Genomic DNA, 9,308 nt, shown 5'->3' with positions numbered 1-9,308 from the left:
ATATATATATACATATATATATATATATATATATATATATATATATATGTATATATATATATATAGGAGGACAATTTTTGTCCTCCCTAAGATGTGGACTTTTTTTAATGTATTTTCTGTAATATTTTATTTTTTGGAAATTCTTTAGGTCATTTTTAATAAAACACTGAAAATATATCTTGCCCAGTATTGTCGTTTTCATTTGTATTTTAATTATTTTTTTTACACATTTTATATACTTTCTACAAAAACACAAGGTTTGTTGACACAATGTATCAAGATTTTACGCTAAATTAAATTTAGAATGTACATATAAATGTATTTTAAAACTACTAATATTTGATGTAGTATATGAGGTCATAACAATTCCATATGAAAGAATTTTAAGAACAGATTTTGAACGGTTTTAAATTGAGTATTGCATGTCACCCATAAACACATTTGATTAATCAAATCAACTCCAATAAAACAGGTGTGAGTCAAGTGTGGACCTTATCTGAATTGCACTATAAATCCATAACCTCAAAAACAATATCAACTGGAAGATTATTTATTAGCACAAGCTCTGTGGTACAGTAGGGCATGAGCAAATCATACAATACAGTCTTCAATCAGCTTTATGTCTGGTTATCACTGGCCCAAAAATACAAAACTACAAGCAATCCCTGAGACCAAAACAATTGAACTGCTCTAAACGTACACACTGATTTTCCGGGCCTACTTTATGATTTTAAAGGGAACAGTTCACCCACAAATAAACATTGTCATCATTTAAATTTTGTTCTGTTCAACACACATAGACATCCAAAGACTTGGATTATAGCACCTTTTTGGAGAGAGCCAAAAACCTGCCAAATTTAACTGTATGGAAACAAGTGGCTTGAACGTTCTGCAAAATATCTCTTTTTATATATCTATTTTGTTCAACAGAATAAATTAAGGCATATTTACCCTGGTAACGTCCAGCCTTTCCTGCTCCTTTACCCTGCACACCAGGACACAAACACAGGAGAATGTGTTTCAGAAGAGTGCTACCTACTGGAAGAATCACTGCACAACATAAATCTACATGCATCCTTGGAAAAACGTGAAAATGCAATGGTATTTAATATAGCATCATTCTCTTGACATGCAGTGGTGCATAAAGTAAATAATGCCAAAGCAAAGGAATATTAGCAGAAAAAGTCAAAGTAGTAGCAAGTAAACTAGATGGAAGAACGGTTAACGGAGTTAATTTGTTTCTGTGTTATGTCTGTGAAATAAGGTGTATTTTATGTACAACCGTTCACGGTCACCGTAATTTTTAATATTTCCTTTTCATGTCACTGTATTATTGTGGTATGAACTATCTGAGATGTGAAAGTCACTTTACATGCAGACAGACAGTATTTGCTTGTCTAAGCGGGCGGTTCTCGGCCAGATTAATCTGCCACTTTAATAAAAAAAAAAAAACACAATTAACCCTATAAAGCCTACTGTATCATATTTGCTATGCAGAATTCTATGGCCTGTAAATGATCAAAACATGATCGAAAACCTGTTGTACACAATCTACCCCCCCCCCCCCTTCAGGTTATGGTTCACGTGTCTTTTTGCTGTGAAATCTTTACTGATTAAAGTAATGTTGTAAGATGAACACTTACTGGGCTGAAGCAACTGAATCGAAAAATCATGTTAAAATGTGAGTATCACATAAGATACATGAGGCTTTTGAGGAGTGTTTATTTGTTCATCTCTCAGTTATCATTATATTACATTACATTATATATTTTGACCCCACAACTAAAAACTACAGAGCTTTGATCATAAAACTAAGCATTTAAAAATCATCTTATTAAGACATAAATCGGTAGAGATAGTTTGACAACTGCTATTTATAGGCATTTTAGCAAGTAGTCTACTTTACTGTTATAAAGATGATCTCATCGATTTGCATTAAAAGCTATTTCATCGTACATTTTGGCATTAGACTGTAAATCTCAGCAACTGCACAAAATTGCATATTTTGCTCAGTTTGGGCCTTTGAATAAAACTGAGATGTTTTTCTTCCTCGAGTATGAGCTCCATATTCGTACTATATCATACTATATGAGCCATAAAACCTGATGTATCAAAAAAATTATACAACAAAAAACATATTTTTTAGACTTTATGTAAAGTTTCTATAAACTATTCCATTAAAAAAAAATTATTTTGCTTACAATTATTTCATATGTCGGGGTTAAAATTTGTCAGAATGAAAGGGAATAAACTAGCATGGGTCTTACCGAGGTCCCACTTCGGTGATGATATTCTCAGGCCCTGCGAGCAGGAACAGTCCTGCACCCTTCTCCTCACCCATGGTCCTACACAAACACAGCAATGAGAGTGTAAACTACACTCCAATCTCCAGAATCTGGGAATAACAATGCAAATACATTCTATTCAAAGAATAAAAGATGTGCTCCACCTGAAATCCAATTTCATTCGCGATGATGTTCATGAACTCATTATCACCGTCTTTACTGTGAAAACAACAAGGCTTATTTTTAGGCAACTTGGATTGAACTTTTGAATTCTTGTCAATTTGAGTCACTAATAAACCTTTAATTCACTAAAGGCTTCAACAGGAGAAGTCAAACACACTTGTGAAAGCTGAAGAAGTTTCCTCTGTCCGGGTTTGTTTTTGAAGTTCTGCGCTATCAGAACAGCCATTTCCCTCAGGATAATTAGATTACTCTGTCAGAGGAACATAAAGGGTGATGATTAATAATTGCAAATGTGAAAGATTAATCCTTGTTTACTGACACAGTAAGTTACCTTCTGAAGACGTTTGACCGTCTTCTGCACCTTGTCCACGGCATCAACATGCTCATCTGCCCCTGTCCTAATAAACCACAACGACAAACATTAGTTCATATGGGAAGCCAAATAACCCAAAAGTGGGACGAAACAGCGCAGTATTAAAGTGTTCGCGCCGCGCTGATCAGTTACAACACCGCGAACATTACTCTCCGCAGAAGTTTGTGTTTTTTTCCTGCAAATAACATAATGAAGAGTTATTACATTTCTTTTGCTTATTATCTCTCATATTACTACATGTAAACAGTAGTGTTAGCTACTTTGAAGCACGTATGGCCTATATTTAGTAGTCATGTTCACAGCAGAAACTTCCATTATCCTCTTAGAATTAAAATATGTTATGGTTTCGTTCATCAAGGCATATTTAAGTAAATTTTACATTTAAGGATATTTGTGTAACTGTAGCATATGTTTATTCTTGAAAAAAAGAGTAAAATGTACTGATACTTTTCTGTCAGGACATACATTTTCCCTTATGGAAATACAGAAATTAACAATGGTTTTACTATAGTAAAAGTGTAAACCGATAAACCTAAAACACAATGCAGTGCAAAATTCAAAATACATCATATTGAATTTACATACACTGTCCCTAATTTTTAAAGAGTTTTTTTTTTATTAATTAAAATTGATTTATTTATTTAATTTGGAGTGTAGAGAAAAGCCTTACAAACAGTATCCATTATATAAAATTGCAATGTTAAAGTTAAATAACAATGTTCCCTTTACTAGAGACAACAAAAATCCCATATATATACTAGGCTATTTAATAATAGTTCAAATGTAAAATGGGCAATATTGTGCTGAATGTAGAACTTGACAATAATAACCAAGTACAGAATAAAAAAATATATATACTAGATGCTGGGTGTGCTCCTCAAGAGGACTATGGTATTGTAAATTTATTAAAGTCTTATATATTTTATATTTGCAGTTTTTCAAAGTACAACTGTTTACATGTAGTAGAAAGGTAAGCAAAATAAATGTAATAACTTAATACTGATCTTCATTATGTTATGTGCAGGAAAAAAACACAAACTTCTGCGGAGAGTAATGTTCGCACTGCGCTGTTGTAACTGATCAGCGCCGCGCTGTCAGTTCGGTGGCGCTAGTAAACACGTCCTCTCTGCACTGTCGAGTCAGTCGCGCAGCTCAGTCCATTGAGCACTTTAATACCGCGCTGTTTCATCCCACTTTTGGGTTGTTTGGCTTCCCATAAGTTCATGCTAGAAGAAAAGCAGACAGATCACTTGACAGGCTACGTTTACATGACAACGGTGTAGTCAAAAACTGAAAAGCTTTTCCCTTGCGTTTTTAAAAAGTTTCACGTATAACGTTACACGACAACGTTTTCAAAACGATTCACGTTTACACATATCTGCGAAAACGGCCAAACGGCACTGTCACCTTGTTAGCAAACAGTACCTGTAGGGAAGTGAAGATTATATGATGTATATGATGCGTCTCCACTGTTGGTTGTAATACTGGTGAAGTAAATCAAAAGCGTTTGCAAACTCTTGAGCAGCAACAACAGTATGCATTCCGCCATTGTTGTGTATGTTTGTTCGCGCTCGCCTTTAAAGGGTTAGTTCACCCACAAATGAAAATAATGTCATTAATTACTCACCCTCGTGTTGTTCCAAACCCGTAACACTTTTGTTTATCTTCGGAACACAATTTAAAGGGGTCATATGGTGCAATTTAAATTTTTCCTTTCTCTTTAATATTTTTACCAATATTAGTACCAAGATGATCTTACGGGTTTGGAACAACACGAGGGTGAGTAATTAATGACATAATTTTCATTTTTGGGGGAACTAACCCATTAAAATCGACATGTACTGTGCATGTCTACATACCTAACACGTACTACGCACGCGCATGACGTCACCATTTTCAAAGATTCCCATGGGTGTTTACACGGAAATGACAACGGTGCCGTTTTCAAAAACTTCCACTTTGAAACCCGTTTTCAAAAATATGCGTTTTCAGTCTCCAAAACGCCGAAGTCGTGTAAACGAACAGTCAAAACGCATAAAAAGTTTACCGTTTTTGGCTGATAACATTACTTCCCCTAAGGGAAGTAACTCACTTGAGAAGGGTGGTCAGTGATTTTTCAATGTTGTAGCTCTTTTCAGCATATTTCAGCACTCTGTTGCCAGCTAGGAAAATCAGGTTGGTTTTATTCTTCTTCCCTTTATCGGTCCCCAAAATCTTTATAACGAGACATTTTTTTTTGAGAGATTAAACAGTAGAATAGCTCTGAATAATACACTAAAATCCACAGGTTAAGTTGGTGGATGAGCTTAAATGTGCTCGACAGGGAGAGGAGGGCTGACCTGAAGGTGACTGAGGTTGGACACATGAGTCCCGCAGCACATGTTAGCATCTACCCCCTCAATGTCAACGATCCTGATGGGGCCGGCATGGTCATCAGGAAGACCACGGCTTCTCACCTGTTCATGAGAATAGTAAAAATTCGATTTGTTAGTATTGCGCAAAGTAGAAGTGAATTTGGAGACAGTATTATTTTAAATCATTAAAGATATATTTCACTATATGTCACCAAAAGATACAGATAAAGATACTTATTTAATTCTATAAACTTAGGTAGAAGATAATAAAAAATAATGGGATTTTGTTGTCCACAATTGAGGAAATAAGGGAAAGATTTGCTGCACAACTTAAAAATCAAAAAAATCAAATCAAATCAAAATAAAGGCAACTGGAAACAAAGAATGTTTCCCCTTCTTATCTCAATATAAAATTGTAGTAATTTTTATTTTTAAATTTGCTTTTAATTTCAGTTTTGTTGTAGTTAGCTCAGTTTAGTTTTATTTTAAGGACACATTTCTATTGAATGCAAGAATAATTTTATCAGCAAGAATGCATTCATTCATTCAAAAGTTACAGTAAAGACATTTATAATGTTATAAAAAATATATATTTTAAATAAATGTTGTTTTGAACTTTCTATAAAAATGTATCATGGTTTCCACAAAACATAATAAATATAATTTATTCCTGTGATGGCAAAGTTGATTTGGTGTTTAATTATTAATAATGGTTCTTATTATTATCAATGTTGCTTACATTTTTTTGAGGAAACTTCACTCAACTGCAGTAATCTTTGATGAACAGAAATCTAAATATATATATATATATATATATATATATATATATATATATATATATATATATATATATATATATATATTTAATATAGATAAAAAAGTATTTATCTGACATAGAAATCTTTTGTAACTTTATGTACCCTTGCTGTAAAACAAATATTAATTGTGGTTTCCACAAAACATATTAAGCAGGACAACCATTTTCAACATTAATAATAATGATAAAGGTTTCTTGAGCATTAAATCAGCATATTAGAATGATTTCTGAAGGATCATGTGACAATGAAGACTTTAGAAGTGATGCTGACAATTCAGCTTTGCATAACAGGAATAAATTATATTTTAAAATACATTCAACCAGAAAATTGTTATTTTAAATTGTAAAACTATTTTACAGTTTTACTGTGTTTACTATATGTTGGATCAAATAAATGCACCTTTGGTGAGCATAAGACTTTCTTTTAAAAACATATTAGCAAACCCAAACGTTTGAACAACAGTGTATATGATAGTTTTTCACTTTGAATATCATTTATTTTGATTATTTATTTTTGTTTTGTGCTTTGTTTCATTTTAAATTTAATTAATGTTGTGTCCTTATTCTTTTTATTATTATTGCACACATTGAATTACTGATTAAACATAACTCACTTGTTCTGTAGTTTGGGTTGTACAACTTAAAGTGTGTAAATGTTGTGAAAATGTGATTCCTAAAAAAAACTAAAAGATGATTTCTGAAGGTGCACACATGCCTTCTCCACAGCAGGATCATCAACTGACAGGAGATTGACAGCAACTGGAATGTGTGCACGAATCTTCTCATTCACAGCCGCCTCCAAAGCCTCCATCTCTCCAGGCTTCACCGTGGCTGTGTCCAGCTCCATGCTGCTACGCTGACGTCCTAAATCCCTGGATCATTTCATAACCAGCCGGATGGTTTAACATTTAGAAATCAAATTTATTTCCCAAATCATTTAATAGATCCTGCCAAGCTCTTAACAAGAGGTAGTTTTGTATCCAAACATTGTATCAGCTAAAGCTGTGATCAAGTGTTGACCTTTAGAAATGACAATAAGCATGTGATGAAATTAGTTTGAGCTTCATTTAACCCTATAAAGCCTACTGTATCATATTTGATGTGCAAATTTCTAAGCCCTCTACATGATCAAAAGTTTGTGGAAAAACCTGTTGCACACAATCTAGCAGATGCCTTATGTCATCTGATTGATAAATACTTTATTTTAGTAAGTAAAAGGTTGTGTGTGTGTGTGTGCAACCATATAAATACCTTTTTTATTGTTAGTAATGACTGAATGGATTGAAGCAACTTAGGTTTACTTGATTATCCATATCATGCATAATTTTGTTCTTCTCTCTCAATCATCATTGTATTGCATTGCACTATATGCTTTGCCCCCACAATAAAAACTACAGAGCTTTGATCATAAAACTAAGCATTAAATATCATCTTACTAAGACACATTATTAGGAAATAGCAACAACTATTTACATGCATTACATAAGTACACTCTTAAAAATAAAGGTGCTTCAAAAGGTTCAAGCGATGCCATAGAAGAACCATTTTTGGTTCCACAAAGAACCATTCAGTCAAAGGTTCTTTAAAGAACCATCTCTTTCTTACCTTTTTATAATCTGAAGAACCTTCTTTCGCCTCAAAGAACCTTTTGTGAAACAGAAAGGTTCTTCAGATGTTAAAGGTTCTTTATGGAACCATTTAGACAAAAAGGTTCTTCTATGGCATCGTGAAGCACCTTTATTTTTAAGAGTGTAGTCTGTTACTGTTACGAAGATCTCATTGATTTACATCACAAGCTATCAGAATTTTATCTTGTTTGAAATATAAATATCAGCAACTGCACCATACTGTTGCTCATTTTAGTCCTGATGTGTTTTTTCCTCTCCTAGTGTCACTAAAGCTGCATATTCTCACTATATCATGCTATAAGAGTAATAAAACCCTGATGAATCAAATTTGAAACTCAAGAAAAACAAATTGCAATCTTTTGTCTAATTAGATATTTTCCTGACTATTATTTTATATATCAGCCTTTACAAGGTTAAAGTAAAAGTTCATCTAAACACACTCATTCCTTCCTTACTCGAATGCTGCTGCATATGGTCAAAGCGCCGTTCCCAGTCCAGCTTGATGTGCACCTCCTGACCCTCCTCCAGAGCAGAGCTGATGAAATGCACTGCCTCTGGACCCTGTCTCAACACACGCAGGACATTGACACCTCCAACCATCCTTTGATCATCAGGCTGGAAATGAAAAACAATAAGACATGCAAGGAAAAATATTGCAGGGATTGTTTACATACTGTATCTATTTACATGCATGGCATGACATTAGAGAGGGGAAACTCACCTGTCCTCCGCCCTCTGGAAACAGAATGGTGTCTTTCAGTTTCAGATTAAAGCCCTTCAGCTTTTCTTTCTTTCCATTATTCTCTAGGCTTCATTCTGCAGGCACGCAAGACACTACACATGTGTCGAACTGTAAAAGGAAAGTTGACAAACAAGATGGACTTTTTATTTTTTTTTATTTATATGTTTTAATTTATATATTTAATTTTTTAATTTATTATTTATATAAACATACATTTCTCTGGCGATACACATACAGCGAAATATCATAAAATCTGAAAAAGCCACATACCTCCCGCACATAACCGTCCCTCTGACACTGGAAAGCCATGTTTCGACAAATGTAAAGTACAAGGGATCGGTATTTGCAACAGTAAACGCAACCGAAAGTTAAAAGATGGCCGCTGTTTTTAAAATAAAGCGTAACATTAATTCAGTGCGTTACTTGAGGTTTCTTTGTAACTATTTGTGAAATTGACTAGCAATTAGTGAGTGAAAATCGTTTCCTAGCATTTTCAAGTAAATTTTCAGTGTGTGTATTAGTGCTAATTTTGTTTATTCATTTCTGTTATGAGTTTTTGTGTGTGTGTGTTTAAATATGCACGTCGTAATGTTTAATCAGTGTCATACTTTTTACCATAAAGCTACCAGTGTTGGGGGTACTATATTACAAGTAACGCAAGTTACGTAATCAGATTACTTTTTTCAAGTAACTAGTAAAGTAACGCATTGCTTTTTAATTTACATTTTTGAGTTACTTTTTCAAATAAGTAACGCACGTTACTTTTTTTTTTTTTTTGTAATTTATTGACTGACAGCTCTCCTGTCCCCATGTTGAGAGAAATCAGAAGATGTTACTGTGGTTCTAAAATAAATATGAATATGCATTAATATATCTCACTCACAAAAAAAAAGAAAACACACAGATTCAGTATTCCTCAAAATGAA

General features: G+C 33.5%; 1 pseudogene; it reads right to left on the bottom strand.

The window, feature by feature from the left end:
• Positions 1-936: 936 nt before the first annotated feature.
• LOC107557319 (alanyl-tRNA editing protein Aarsd1-like) lies at positions 937-8,720 on the bottom strand (annotated as a pseudogene).
• Positions 8,721-9,308: the final 588 nt, after the last annotated feature.

Source organism: Sinocyclocheilus grahami, unplaced genomic scaffold (genome assembly GCF_001515645.1).
Source record: "Sinocyclocheilus grahami isolate Dianchi unplaced genomic scaffold, SAMN03320097.WGS_v1.1 scaffold599.1, whole genome shotgun sequence".
Taxonomy (NCBI): Eukaryota; Metazoa; Chordata; class Actinopteri; order Cypriniformes; family Cyprinidae; genus Sinocyclocheilus; species Sinocyclocheilus grahami.
The sequence above is the reverse complement of the archived record's forward strand: the minus strand, read 5'-3'. Positions and strand labels throughout refer to the sequence as shown.